General features: G+C 42.9%; 1 protein-coding gene across 1 annotated transcript in view; it reads right to left on the bottom strand.

The window, feature by feature from the left end:
* GRIA3 (glutamate ionotropic receptor AMPA type subunit 3) overlaps positions 1-15078 on the bottom strand; it is a gene marked incomplete at its 5' end in the record, with an annotated part of 118856 nt that overhangs the window by 70765 nt on the left and 33013 nt on the right. The gene's annotated exons all lie outside the window — the stretch shown is intronic.

Here is a 15078-nt window from a genome sequence, read left to right as displayed (position 1 = left end):
CAAGTTAAAACAGAAAGACCCAGTTGGGTCAAAGTGTCCCCATCTTGGACCAATACAGGTGGGCCTCACACTCAAGTCTCCAGGTTGCCATGAACTTCACTGGATGGCTTTAGACCTCTCTCAGTCTATTCTACATCACGGGATTATTAAAGGGATGAAATAAAAGGGAGAACAGACAAACATAGACTCAGCGGGCTTGACAACTCTTATTTTATTTTTCTCAAAATTTCTCCTATAATCCCCAGTGGCCCTGCTGGCTGAAAATACAGGAGCTGTAATCTGATATTCCATGACCGATTAGGAAGGCAGCATTAGATTCGGATTCAACTGAGGTGACCTTAAGTTGACCTTAATGGAGCCCAACATTTCTCTGGTTATGTGAGACATTTGTTAAGTGAATTTTGCCCCGTTTTACGACTTTCCTTGCCTCAGCTGTTAAATGAATCACTGCAGTTGATAAGTTAGTAACCCGGTTGTTAAGTGGATCCGGCTTCCCCATTGGCTTTGCTTGTCAGAAGGTCACAAAAGGGGATCACGTGACCCCCCCAGGACGCTGCGACCGTCATGAATGTGAATCAGCTACCAAGTGAGTGAATTTTGATCGTGTGAATCTAAAAAGAGATGTTGATGGACATTTGATCTCCATTGATCTCATTTTACAGTCTATTCATCCTTCGTCAGATGGATTCCCAGCAGCTCAGCTAAAATCCGGAGCAATTCTAAATCCCCACTTACAATGAGCTTTCCTTCCATTGCATCATCTATACATTTGTAATATTTTTTCGATAATTTGGATTCAAACTCTAGTTCACTTACATGGCTCAGTGGAATCTCTTTCACACCAGATGCGGTAAGGAACGATTAATGCATTTCATACTGGCAAAAATATGCAACAAAAGCGTAATAAATAAAAATAATTTCAAATCATACATCATCTGAAATTACTTACCGAGCAAATTAATTTTTTTATACTTGTGCTTGCATAATGCTAGATAGCTCTTTTAAAAAATTAAAGTCCCCCAACTGCTGAGTTTAAATAATGATAAACATTATTCCTTTGAAGAAACAATCAGAGGAGATTATGGTAATCAAGCCAGGAATAGAAATTCATACAAAGTATGAATTTCTGTGTTACTGTGTCTTAGATAAATGTCCTAGAAAAATCAAATATTAGGCTATCGGAATTGTCTTCCTATGTCATCAAAAGTGCCTTGATGTTTAACCTTCATCAGCAATGATTTAAAAATACGTACTTTCCTTCTTACTAAGCTGTGACTGTGCTTAATACATACCTTTTGAAACTATCCCAAGCAAATAAAAGAACTTTTTGCTTCTGAGAATTTTCATTTAAATAAGTTATTTTTTTTAAAAAAAAAGATACCCAGTTTTAAAGAGCAGCTGCTACAAATAGTTTTCCTTAGGGAGCATTTTATTCTTTAGCAATCAGGTTTGCACTGGCAAGATCAAATATTTTCTCTCTGTGTGTGTGTCTCTCTCTCTAGCATGTATGGCTGTATTCCATATTAATCAACCTGTAATTAAAGTGCCATGAAATTTAAATGAGCTATTCACATCTGAGTGACAATCAAGATCTATTTTTTGCACAATATAGATAAATACAAACCGGTGATTCATATTCATTTTAAGAGGTGTGGGTCAAACATGAAACTTTAGATTATGAACACACATACACACCCACTGCACGAATCCTAGCAGTGAGAAGGTGGTTCAGAGGGTACAATATACACACGGAACAACTTCAGCGACTAAAGAAGCTGCTTTTTTTCCCCTGGATTCTTGAAACTCCTTCATTTCAACCCCAGGAAAACACGTATTTACTTTGACAAGTCGTATTGGTGTGCATGTCGTGGTGATCCTAAATTGGTTTCCCTTGTTTGAATCTCAATCACTGCATTGAATAATGAAGGCCAAAATATATACCCCTTAATTTGGGGTAATGGGACGCGGTGGCTCAGTGGGCTAGGACTCTGAGCTTGTCGATCTGAAGGTCGGCAGTTTGGCGGGTCGAATCCCGAGTGCCGCGTAACAGAGTGAGCACCTGTTACTCGTCCCAGCTTCTGCCAACCTAGCAGTTCAAAAGCACGTAAAAATGCAAGTAGAAAAATAGGGACCACTACAGTGGGAAGGTAACAGCGTTCCGTGCGCCTTTGGCGTCTAGTCATGCCGGCCACATGACCACGGAGATGTCCTTGGACAAGCGCTGGCTCTTCGGCTTTGAAACGGAGATGAGCACCGGCCCCTAGAGTCGGAAACGACTAGCACGCATGTGCGGGGGAACCTTTACCTTTTACCTTAATTTGGGGTAGAGTCGGGGTGACCGGATGGAGCTGAGCGTTTGCTGGGCGGAGGCCCTTCTTGACACCTATGTGCAACAGATACCTTCTCCTTGTGTCCTGAGAAGGAAATATCTGTTGCTACCTAGGATTGAACTCTCAGCTTTCTGAGTGGGAGGCAACTGACTTCACCACTAGGCTACTATACCACTCCTGATCGATCTGTCTGTCTGCCTATAAATCTATCTATCTATCTATCTATCTATCTATCTATCTATCTATCTATCTATCTATCTATTATCTATCTATCTATCTATCTATCTATCTATCTATCTATCTATTTATCTATCCATCCATCCATCCATCCATCCATCCATCCATCCATCCATCCATCTATCTATCTATCTATCTATCTATCTATCTATCTATCTATCTATCTATCCATCCATCCATCCATCCATCTATCTATCTATCTATCTATCTACCATCTATCCATTCATCTATCTATCTATCTATCTATCTGTCTCTATATCTTTCTTTTTCTATCCATCCATCTATCTATAAATCTATGTATCTATCTATAAATCTATCTATCTATAAATCTATCTATCTATATATGTGTATGTACATATGTATGTATGTACATAGTTATACTGTATAGCAGACATGTCAAACACAAGGCCCGGGGGCCGGATCTGGCCCGCGAAGCCATCCTGGAAACAGTGAAGGAACGGCTGCCACTTCCTTGGCCCTGGCCCAGAGACCCTCCTTCTGCCAGAGACCCTCAGATCTTTCCCACTCCTGCCCAGGCCCCCATAGGCACCCTTGATGCGAACAATGTAGAGCTGGCCACGCCCACCCAGTAGGCCATATGCACTCCAGCCACGCCTACCCAGTAGGCCACGCCCACCCTGGCCATACCCACCTGGCCCCCTGAGGGCAACCGCAATGCTGATGCAGCCCTCAATGAAATTGAGTTTGACACCCCTGCTGTATAGCTATAAATCAGGCAAAAATGACAGCCATCAAAACAATGCAAATCTGCAAACACAAATGGGCCCATCAGTTTGATGGGCCAAAGCTAACTGAAGGATGGTTGATCACAACAAAGGCAACCACACTTCCCTCAATTGCCAACTGATGTAAAGAGCCCACGTCAATGGTATAAAACCACGGGTGATCCAGGAACATTCACCTGGACATTCTCCAAGAGAAAAGAGTTGCACAAAAAAAGGGTCACCATGCGACAAGGAGAGCTGGCGGGCTCTGCAATTCTTTCTGTTCATTTCTTTGATAAATGGGAGAGGGACGTTTAATGCAGCGGGGTCAGGAACTTCTCATCTATCATTTGGAGTTCACCGACAGGAAAACGAATGCCATGCATCCACTTGGATCCACTGAGAATGGGCCCATGAAGATAGTTTATAGCCCATTTCCCTTTTAATGCAGGCCGGCAAGAACATTCCCAGAATCCATCTGCTTCCTCATTCTTTTCTCTGCTTTTTCCACGCTCAAAGCTTCTGCACAAAGAATTGTTTGTGTTCTCCCCTCTTAGCCTGGAATGACTGGGATCAAGATGAATAACCAATCGAGAGGGCTCCATGGCTTAAATCTTCAGTTTAAATAATCAAAACTCTTCTCACTTAGGGTATCGATCTTGATCAATTTGCCATTTGTACACATGTCGCTATCTGAAAGTTGTTCTTGGATTCTCTCCCCATAATTTATTATCCAGCAAGCTGAGAAACGCACCCTCGAGAGAGCCTTGCAGAAGATGATATTATTGTAGTTAATTCAAGAGAAGAGCTCAACGGAAATTAACTTGTGAGCAAGCAGGCTGAGCATCGGCTCTAGCCCCGTGGACCTCGAATGGTGCCACCCTTGCAAGGTAGTCCAGATAAGAAGCACCCACAGGAGTAAATGTCTGTGGAGATTCTCAGTCATCCAGGTCCAGGTTGTCCCAAAGGTGCTTTTTCAAAAGCCCACTTTTTTTTTTCCTTGAAGACGTTTCGCTTCCCTATCCCAGAAGATTCTTTGGTTCTGACTGAATGGTGGAGAATGGGAGGATTTATATTCCTTGCAGTCATAAATCCTTCCATTCTCCATCATTTGATCAGAACTGAAGAAGCTTCTGGGATAGGGAAGTGAAATGCCTTTGAGGAAAAAGAAAGAAAATCCAGCTGCCTTTTGAAAAAGCACCTTTGGGATCCCCAGGGGTACCAGCTCTATCTTGATTGTAGAGTTACGTTATTGTTCTGTACCAGCCTGCTACTGGCCCTGCAGATAAGGCAGGGACAACCCCTTTTACAAGAAGGCAAGAGGCTGGATCTAAGCCTGCCAAATTTATTAACATAAAAACATAAACAGAGCAAAGAGAGCAAAGAGAGCAAACACGAACCATGAAACAGGAACTATTCAAACGGTTGCCTTCAGCAAACCAGCCCTCCCACGCATTCCCCTTTTATACAGTTCAGGGTGTGGCTTCTCTCTGCCTCCTTCCGAGGTGCCCCATTGCCTTCCACTGTTTATTCCTGATTGACTGCCTCCTGCGTCGGGCATCCTTGAACAGGGCCAGCTGTGGGTCATCTTCATCCACGCTGTCAGGCTCACAAAGCTGGGTCTCCGTCGTGACCAGGTGGGAGGGGCCTGGCTGAGGGCTCTCATCAGCAAGCTCTCCAACCCCCTCAGCAACCTCTCCAACACCCCCCTCCTCCTCCTCTGAATCATCCAACCCAAATGCCGAACCCACAGGCTGACCCTGAATCACAACAGTTATCAAAATCTGGCAAGTGAGAAAGTACCCCACTCCCCTCTCTATTGAACAGTCAAAGAAAGAAGGGAGGGTCCTTTTTGAAATATTTGTCACACCTCCATTTCTTCTGCGGGCTAAGCTACCTCTTATCTGACCGTTGCCTGGTGGCCCAGTGGGTAGAATGCAGCAGTTCAGCAGTTTGAATCTCACCAGCTCTAGGTTGACTCAGCCGTCCATCCTTCTGAGGTCGGTAAATTTGGGGGCAATATGCTGACTCTGTAAAAAGGCTTAGAGAGGGCTCTAAAGCACAATGAAGTGGTATATAAGTCTAAGTACTATTGCTATTGCTAACTCTGCCCACTGCCTGGAGTTTAATTCTCACTGGCTCAAGGTTGACTTAGCCTTCCATCCTTCTGAGGTCAGTATAATGAAAACCCAGATTGTTGGGGGCAATAGGCTGACTTTGTAAACCATTTAGCGAGGGCTGTAAAGTGCCATGAAGTGGTGTATAAATCTTCCTTCCTTCCTTCCTTCCTTCCTTCCTTCCTTCCTTCCTTCCTTCCTTCCTTCCTTCCTTCCTTCCTTCCTTCCTTCCTTCCTTCCTTCCTTCTGTAATTCTGCTGACTGCCAGCAGTTTGATCCTGACCATCTCAAAGTTGACTCAGCCTTCCATCCTTCCAAGGTCGGTAAAATGAGGACTCAGATGGAATATGCTGACACTGTAAACTACTTAAAGAGGCTGTAAAGCATCTTTTCCCTGTCTCCCAAGGTCATTCTCACATACTATTACAAAGGGTTACAATGGCTGGTCTATCTTTAATACACTTTCTGTAGCGCTCTCTCTCTCTCTCTCTCTCTCTCTCTCTCTCTCTCTCTCTCTCTCTCTCTCTCTCTCTCTCTCTCTCTCTCTCTCTCTCTCTCTCTCTCTCTCTCTCTCTCTCTCCATCTAGGCATTTCTCTTGTTTTTAGTTTCTTTCTCCACTTTCTACATTATTTTTTTTTGTCCTCTTGCTGCTAGTGGTGAGGTCTACTTCTCTGCTTTCCTGACTTTTTGCAACTTGGCTTGGGTCCCTTAATTGCATATGTTTCTTGGCATTTAATTCTGCAGTATTAACGTTTTTGCTCAGACGGCTTATAAGCCAGGGCTATTTTTAACACTTCTTCTGGGCTGAGGCCTTCCTTCCACATTCACTGTTTATGAGCTGGATGCCATTAATATCCTGTCCTTTATCGCATCAATGTCACGAAAAGCATAATTTTTAGTTATTGAGCGAAACTGTATGACCCTTTCAGATATTGGCTCAGTTGCCCTTTGCTGTTTCGATTTTATTGTACAAAACCTTTTGTTTTTCTTCTCAGATTTACCCCTGTAGATAATTTTTGCCAACAGCATTGTAAGTCTTACAGATATCTCGCCTTGCAAAATTGTCCCTCTTCTAGAGATAATTTCAAGCAATATTTCCATGTCCAAAGCCTTCAGAGAGCCCTCATTTCTCTCTCTCTCTCTCTCTCTCTCTCTCTCTCTTTTTTAACATATGTATTATGATTAGATCTTGAGTCAATTTGATTATTAGACAGAGACTTCCTCATCTGGAATATTTGCTTATTTAATATAGTATTCTTGTTAAATAAGGATGGGAAAGCTTATTTGTAGACCCATTATGTGAGGGAAGGAGAACCTGCCAGGTTATTCTTATTCTTATTTTTAATTTACTTTTCAGCATCTAGCCATTTTTTATGTTCAATCTTAGAACGATTTGACATTTGGGTTTTGTTGTTTTTTCTTTCTTTTTGTACACAAGAATTTTTTTTCCTTCGTTGTTAGCGCTGGATGTTCATTTTTCTGTTTATCTGTTTTGTATTGTCTTCTTGTTGGCAAAAGAAATAAATTAATTTTAAAAATACCAGGAAGATAGGCATCTGAGGTTAGAGATATATTAGATACATCTTCTCTATTGTGTTATTGTTGTTGTTTTTTCCAGATCTCTGTTTTTTTTCAAATAGCCATGTTACAAATTGTGCCTCTGGCTGTGGCATGTGCTGATGCTTAAAACATTGTCCTAGTGGACAATCACTTAGATATAAGCCAGCAGTCTGCTGCAGCTGCCAAAAAAGCCAACACAGTGTTAGGCGGCATTAACAGAGGGATAGAATCAAGATCACATGAAGTATTAATACCACTTTACAATGCCTTGGTAAGGCCACACTTGGAATACTGCATCCAGTTTTGGTCACTACGATGTAAACAAGATGTTGAGACTCTAGAAAGTGTACAGAGAAGAGCAACAAAGATGATCAGGGGACTGGAGGCTAAAACATACAAGGAACGGTTGCTGGAATTGGGTATGTCTAGTTTAATGAAGAGAAGGACCAGGGATGACATGATAGCAGTGCTCCAATATCTCAGGGGCTACCACAAAGAAGAGGAAGTCAAACTATTCTCCAAAGCACCTGAAGGCAGGAGAAGAAGCAATGGATGGAAACTAACCAAAGAGAGAAGCAACCCAGAACTAAGGAGAAATTTCCTGACAGTTAGAACAATTAACCAGTGGAACAAACTGCCTCCAGAAGCTCCAACACTGTTTTTAAGAAGAGACTGGACAGCTATTTGCCTGCAATGGTATAGGGTTTCCTGCCTGATCAGGGGGTTGGACTAGATAACCTCTGTCAGGAAATTTCTCCTTAGTTCTAGGTGGCTTCTCTCCTTGATCAGTTTCCATCCGTTGCTTCTTGTCCTGCCTTCAGGTGCTTTGGAGAATAGCTTGACTCCCTCTTCTTTGGGGCAGCCCCTGAGATATTGGAAGACTGCTATTATGTCCCCCCTCGTCCTTCTCTTCATTAAACTAGACATGCCCAATTCCAGCAACCGTTCCTTATATGTTTTAGCCTCCAATCCCCTGATCAACTTTGTTGCTCTTCTCTTATCTATGCGATAAGACTTTCTGATAAGCACTATAAGGTAATGAAGGAAAAAGTCTGGAAAGTATTAATTGAAGGCTTGTGGCCACAGGGACATCTCTTCTCCTTTGCCAACCATCTCAATTGGCCGTAGAAGCAACTTTTGTCTATGCCCAACACGTTCTGTTCTTGAATTTTCCACCAGCCTTACTGCATTCCTCTCCCTTCCAGCAAGATCCCATTTTCTCTTTCAATTAACCTGACGGAGACTAGTAAGCAATATAAACTTATTGATTAGCCAGCCAAATTTGCTCAGCCATCATTGATTGGCCTGCAATTAGGTCAAGGTGTTCTTTTATTAACAAAATAAATAAAAAAAAATCTAATTATGGTCTCTGTCTGCCTGTACAACATGCCATAACGACAACATGAAAAGTGGCTGATTAGAGCGGCGGTAGGTGGGTGTCACATTTGTAGTTAGAATGTAGAGGTTACCACTACTCTCGCCCGAACTTTTTCTTCAATTTCCTACCCTCCCACCCCCCCGCCTTCACCTGTTTACCAGCTAATGGTTGCCCTGAAGGCAACTAGATGGAGAAACAGAGTTTGATATTATCGCATATATTATAAGTTTGAATAAGAGATATTTTTGCCAAAAAGGAAGGGGAGAAAATAAAAAGATCCATCAACAAGGCAACAGCGCCTCAAGGAAGTGGTTGTATAGGTGCTAACACTTTGAATTTCATGCTCTGTTCTTTAGAAAAATGGCATTGCCACCAAAAACAAAACACAACAAAAAATGCCCCAAAGGCTAAATGCAAGGAAGAGAGGCCCCCATCACAAAAGTAACTGTATAGAACATGCCACAAGTGCATAGATTTTAACACAATAACCGAATAACAGAGTTGGAAGGGACCCTGGAGGTCTTCTAGTCCAACCCCCTGCTCAAGCAAGAGACCCTGTACCACTTCAGACAAATGATGTTTCCAATCTTTCTTAAAAACCTCCAGGGTTGGAACGCCCACTTCCAGAGGCAAATCATTCCACTTTTTCTCCCTTTATTATTCACGTTTTTCTAAAACGTCTTTGATTCACGCTGTGGAGCTTCAGGAAGGTCACCAAACCGGGAGGGGGGAGGGGAGGGGGGGATGGTCATTATATTTGGTTATAAAATTTGCAAAGAAGTATGAAGATTCTTGTGGCGTGTAGTTTTCTGATTTCTGCAGAATCCTTAACACCTTAAGTATCTTTAACTTTCTAAATGCTTCTTCCTTCACTCTAAAGACCAGGCATGGCCCAGCTGCAAACTTAGGCCTGAAGCTCAGATTTATGATTCTAATACAAAGTGTTCCCACCAGGGCTGAGAAAGTAGAAGTAGACTTTTTACGTTTTTATTACTTACCATTCTGGTTGTTGGCTTCTCTGCTACACTAAACAATAAATTATTTGAGCTGTGGTGACGCCGCAGTTGGGATGCAGTATTGCAGGCTAGCTCTGCCCACTGCCAGGAGTTCGATCCTGACCGGCTCAAGTTTGACTCAGCCTTCCATCCTTTTGAGGTCAGTAAAATGAGGACCCAGATTGTTGGAGGGGTGGGGGGCAATATGCTGACTCCGTAATCCATTTAGAGAATGCTGTAAAGCACCATGAAGGGGTATATAAGTCTAAGCGCTAAAGCTATTATTTCCTTTGCTCCAGCTGGCTTTCCAGATCTCTAGAGAATTCATTAAGTCCAGAATGTTCAGCTAATGTTTGGAAGTAGTTCAGACAACTCCCTCATTCACTGAATTATAGGAAGGAGGAGGGGGAAAAAATGGATCTTGCTTGAATCCAGCACCTAATCTGGGTCACATTAAAAACTCCAAATAAAGTACTTGATTGAAAAAAAGCATTTTATAAAACGCTCAGTTCTTTTCTCACATTTGAAGCTCAGGCTTTGATTGAAATCAGGCAGGACTCCTGCCACGATCAACAATCGAGATAGATTCCATCCTCTTTTGCGTGTGCGGTTAATTCATTACTTCGGGGGCCTTAATAAAAGACTGGAGGGTGGAATGCACCCACCTCACCCCATTCCATCCGTGCTATACCAGAGTCTTATCTTCAGCAATACTTGATAAAGCACCCGCAGTTTTATCTTCTCTCTGTCGTCTTGATATATGAAAGGAACTGTAACCGCATTTACTGACAGCTGCTCTAAAAATTCACTGCATTATTTATTTATTTTAATGGGCCAAGAATAGGATGAACTCAGAAGGGGTTTCCTGAGTACCGCCGTCTATTATATTGTCATCATGTAAGGGAATTTGGGACAAGCTATGAAAGATGCGTAGCTTTTAGATCAGCACCAGACTCCAGATGAGGAAACCAACTATTGTGTTGTGATTCAGGGTCAGCCTGTGGGTTCGGCAGTTGGGTCGGACGACTCAGAGGAGGAGGAGGAGGAGGGGGGTGTTGAAGAGCTTGATGAGAGCCCCCAGCCAGGCCCCTCTCAGCTGGTCATGACGCAGACCCAGCTGTGTGAGCCTGACAGCGTGGATGAAGATGACCCACAGCTGGCCCTGTTCAAGGATGCCCGACACAGGAGGCAGTCAATCAGGAGTAAACAGAGGAAGGCAATGGGGCTCCTCGGAAGGAGGCAGAGAGAAGCCACGCCCTGAACTGTATTTAAGGGGGAATGCGTGGGAGGGCTGGTTTGCTGAAGGCAACCGCTTGAATAGTTCCTGTTTCATAGTTCCTGTTTCATGGTTGGTGTCTGTTTTATGTGAATAAATTTGGCAGGCTTTATTCCAGCCTCTTGCCGTTTGTAAAGGGGTTGTCCCTGCCTTTTCTGCAGGGCCGGTAGCAGGCTGGTACAGAACATATTGTAGAACATTTACAACCCCTGATCAGACCATTTGGAGACAATATTCCTCCTCCTCCTCCTCTTCTTCTTCCTCCTACTCCTCCTAAACCTTTTTCCCCATATTCCTCATATTCTTCCTGTTTCATTCTTCAGTTATGTACCTTCTCTAGTTGTTTTTTTAAAGTTTTTGCAAAACAGTGGAATGTTGGAAAGGAATTGTGGGAAGGGAATTAGGACAGGCTCAACCTGTCTATCCATTAGAAAGATAATAATAAAGATGACAGAATAACAGAGTTGGAAGGGACCTTGGAGGTCTTCTAGTCCAACCCTCTGCTTGAGCAGGAAACCCTATAGCATTTCAGACAAATGGTTGTCCAATCTCTTCTTAAAAGCTTCCAGGGTTGGAGCACCCACAACTTCTGAAGGCAAGTCGTTCTATTAATTGTTCTGACTGTCAGGAGATTGTTTCTTAGTTCTAGGTTGCTTCTCTGCTTGATTGGTTTCCAACCATTGCTTCTTGTCCTGCCTTCAGGTGCTTTGGAGAATAGGTTGACACACACACCCCTCTTCTTTGTGGCAGCCCCTTAGAGATTAGAATACCACTATCATGTCACCCTGATCATGTCACCTGCTGTCATGTCACCTCTATCATATCAGTGACAAAGTTTTCTAAAAGCTGAAAAGAACAGGACCAAATATGATAGTGAAGGAGCAGTTGGCCAAAATATAACCCAGTTTCAAAATGAGCAAGACCAAATGGGGAGGAGGGGGCTATGGGAAAAAAGAAATCTGAAAATTTCTCCTAGTGCATCCCTATGGGTAGAATAATAAGCCAGTGGCTTGAACTACCAGAGACTGCCAGGCTTCCCCCATCCAAGCTGTACAGTCCAGAGAAAAACCTTCCAGATTTCTCCAGAAACTTCTATTCCTAGAATGATAGGTTTGCCAGTAAAATTCCTTCCCAGCCATTTATTCATTTTGCAGAGGACTACAGAGATTTAAAACATCTGTTTAGCCTTGGGTATATGAGGGATAGATAGGAAAAATGCTGTCGGCTTTCTAAATTCTGTTATTATAGTCCGTATCAAAACAGTAGAATTCCAGTTTTTTCGTTTTTTGTTTTGATGGCTTCTTTTGACCTCATCTACACATTTATCTGACACATTTCCACCTTTCACTAAAATAAAATCACAAGGCAGCAGAAACTGTCCTGAGAAATGCTAAGGAAGAGATTGAAGCAATTCTGGATCCTTAAGTCGTTTCTTCCAAAAGGCAGAAATAAAACTTCGGATGACATCAGCACAAAAACAGTCTTCTAATTCTTGATCTCACCTAAACAAAGCTAGCAGGTTGGGGAGCAATGAGACCTGTGACCCAAACCCAACTCTGATTCAAGTAAAGAGCCAGACAGGCCAGGGGATGGGGATAGAAATTAAATGAATCCTTCATCTCATTTCAGATGCATAAGACATTGTCCTCAACAGCAGCTCTGAGCTACAACCCAACTTGCACAGTGAACAAAGTACCCTTTACTTAAATTATTTACCGATTTATATACCCAATGAAAATTAAACACGCTTTATCTTACCCTGCAAAGAGTAGCTGAAGCATTGCATATTTATGCGCTCATTAAAATTTAAATGAGAATCTATTAAAATGGGAGCCTGCTTATCAACAGCATGTGGGGTCGGATTCTCAAGGAACCATGTTTTCACAAGTGCTGGGCTTGGCTGCCCAAGTCTAGGACTATTGGCCCCTAGCCCCCTTCCCCTTTGTACTCCCTACTGTGGGGTCCTGGGTGCTCTCTGCGCCTGCGGAGATTTTTTTACCCAACTACGTCATATCATCAGAAAGCACCAATCCTCAAGCCTTAGCTAATGGGTTGGTTTATTCAGCGATGCGTTTGCTTGTTTTCTTGGCTGTCCACGATTTTTCAGGAGTCTTCTCCAACATCAAAGTTGACAAGTGTCACTCATCTTCCTATCCTGCTTCTTCAAATTCCAGTCAGCCTGTGGCACAAGCCTTATTCTTTCCTTTCCTTTCCTTTCCTTTCCTTTCCTTTCCTTTCCTTTCCTTTCCTTTCCTTTCCTTTCCTTTCCTTTCCTTTCTTTTCCTTTCTTTTCCTTCTCTCTCTCTCTCTCTCTCTCTCTCTCTCTCTCTCTCTCTCTCTCTCTCTCTCTCTCTCTCTCTCTCTCTCTCTCTCTCTCTCTCTCTCTCTCTCTCTCTCCTGCCAAGCTCTAATGCTTCAGTTCATAAGAAAAGATAAGTGACATTTTAGGTAGCTGGCGAAAAATAAAGCAATGCCTTCCAGGTCACAATCTAATCTCAAACTCCCAACCATGTTAGTCTGAACCAAGATAAAGCCAAGGTAAACTTAAGCCCCTTTCTGAGGATTGCTTCTTAGCCACCTTAAAATGTCACACAAAGGCAAGGAAGTAAATTGTGGGGCCCTTGTGCTATAAGTCCTTCCTCAGCCCGCAAAGAATATTCCAGCCTCCCAATCGCCTGAAACAGAGTTCGTTTCATTCTGCAGAGCTTCTGTGACACCTCATTCTAAGACTGAGCTTCAGGCTTCCCTTCTCTCTGGCAGCTGCTAACACAGCCGCTTGCTATGAAAATGCTTGCAAACGCAATTTGCCTGGTAATGCAATATTTAAGCTGGGAAGAAATGGCTCCCTGCAATTTCTCACGGATTGTCCAATTTTAACAATACCCTCGTAAGCTAATAATGTCTACATGTGTGGAGAGAGAGAGAGAGAGAAAGAGAGACAGGAGATAGTTAAATGACAATATATTTCCAGACTTGACAGAAAATTGTTCTGTATTGTCTTCCAGAAGTGGTTGTGCCCCGAAGCAGCAAAAGAAATTGACAGTGCAAATTATTAAAAGGATGACAGTTCCAGGATCTTTCCCCCACCCCATTCTTTCCAAAGGCAGCAACATATGTGAGAACTTTCATTCTACCATCTCATTCAAGAACTTATCATTTACCACTGTGACTGAAGAGGGTCTGGAAAACTGGTTGAAAATTATTTATGATGCATTAGGAGAGACTGTCCAAGAATTGCCACCCATTTAAGATGCTGACAAAACTTATTGCAACCCTTTAGAATAGGGATTGGCAGCTATGGCCCCTTTACAAACTGTGGACTTCAGCTCCCATAGTTGCTCACCCCTGGTTCAGAAGAAAAGATCTGGAGTGTCTTAAGGCACCACGGCATCATAACTGCACCCAAAGTCTCACATGCACCAGAGACTCCTAAAGACCTCAACCAAATCTTTCTAGAAAGAGTGCAGGGAAGAGCAACAAAGATGGTTAGGGGACCGGAGGCTAAAACCTATAAGGAACAGTTGCTGGAATTGGGTATATCTAGTATAATGAAGATAAGGACGAGGGGTGACATGATAGCAGTGCTCCAGTATCTCAGGGGTTGCCACAAAGAAGAGGGAGTCAAGCTATTCTCCAAAGCACCTGAAGGCAGCACAAGAAGCAACGGATGGAAACTAACCAAGGAGAGAAGCAACCTAGAACTAAGGAGAAATTTCCTGACACTGAGAACAATTAACCAGTGGAACAACCTGCCTCCAGAAGCGGTGAATGCTCCAACACTGGAGGTTTTTAAGAAGAGACTGGACAGCCATTTGCCTGAAATGGTATAGGGTTTCCTGCCTGAGCAGGGGGTTGAATTAGAACACCCTTCCAACTGTGTTATTCTATTCTGTATCAAATATTGTACACTTATAGTAGGAATGCTGCAGACTTTTGATCTGGCAATTCAGTCCCGAAGCAATTCAATCAAACTGATCAATCAAATTGGTATGCCACGTCAAAACAAATGGATGATGCTAAAACAACCAGCTCGGAGGACTGACTTCCTTCAGGTGCGTTCCCATTGATTTTGGGTGATGGTGTGGAGAAACAAAAATGGCTCCTCGCACACCAATCCAGAAAGCTGACTCCAACAGATTCACGGATTGGATTTGAACTTCCCGATCAAATGAAATCGATTCCCAAAATCAAAGCGAATTCATTTCTAAACCAAGTCAATAATTCCAGAGAGTTTTTGCCTCAGGCGCTTGCTCCTAAACAAAAGGGGGAATAAATGACAGATCAAACATTAAACTCAGTGGGAAACTTTAGAACAGTACCTCCCCACAACCTTTTGGGCACCAGGGACCGGTTCCGTGGACAGAGGTTTTTCTGCGGTCTGGAAGGGGTGTGGTTTTGTGTGCTGCCTGCATCCCACGGATGGGGCTTTGCTTGTTTGTGCGGACCGGTTGCTGGCATG

The sequence above is a fragment of the Vipera berus genome (assembly GCF_964194415.1).
Source record: "Vipera berus genome assembly, chromosome: 11".
Classification (NCBI taxonomy): Eukaryota; Metazoa; Chordata; class Lepidosauria; order Squamata; family Viperidae; genus Vipera; species Vipera berus.
Note: the sequence above shows the minus strand (reverse complement) of the source record. Positions and strands in the feature narration are given on the sequence as shown.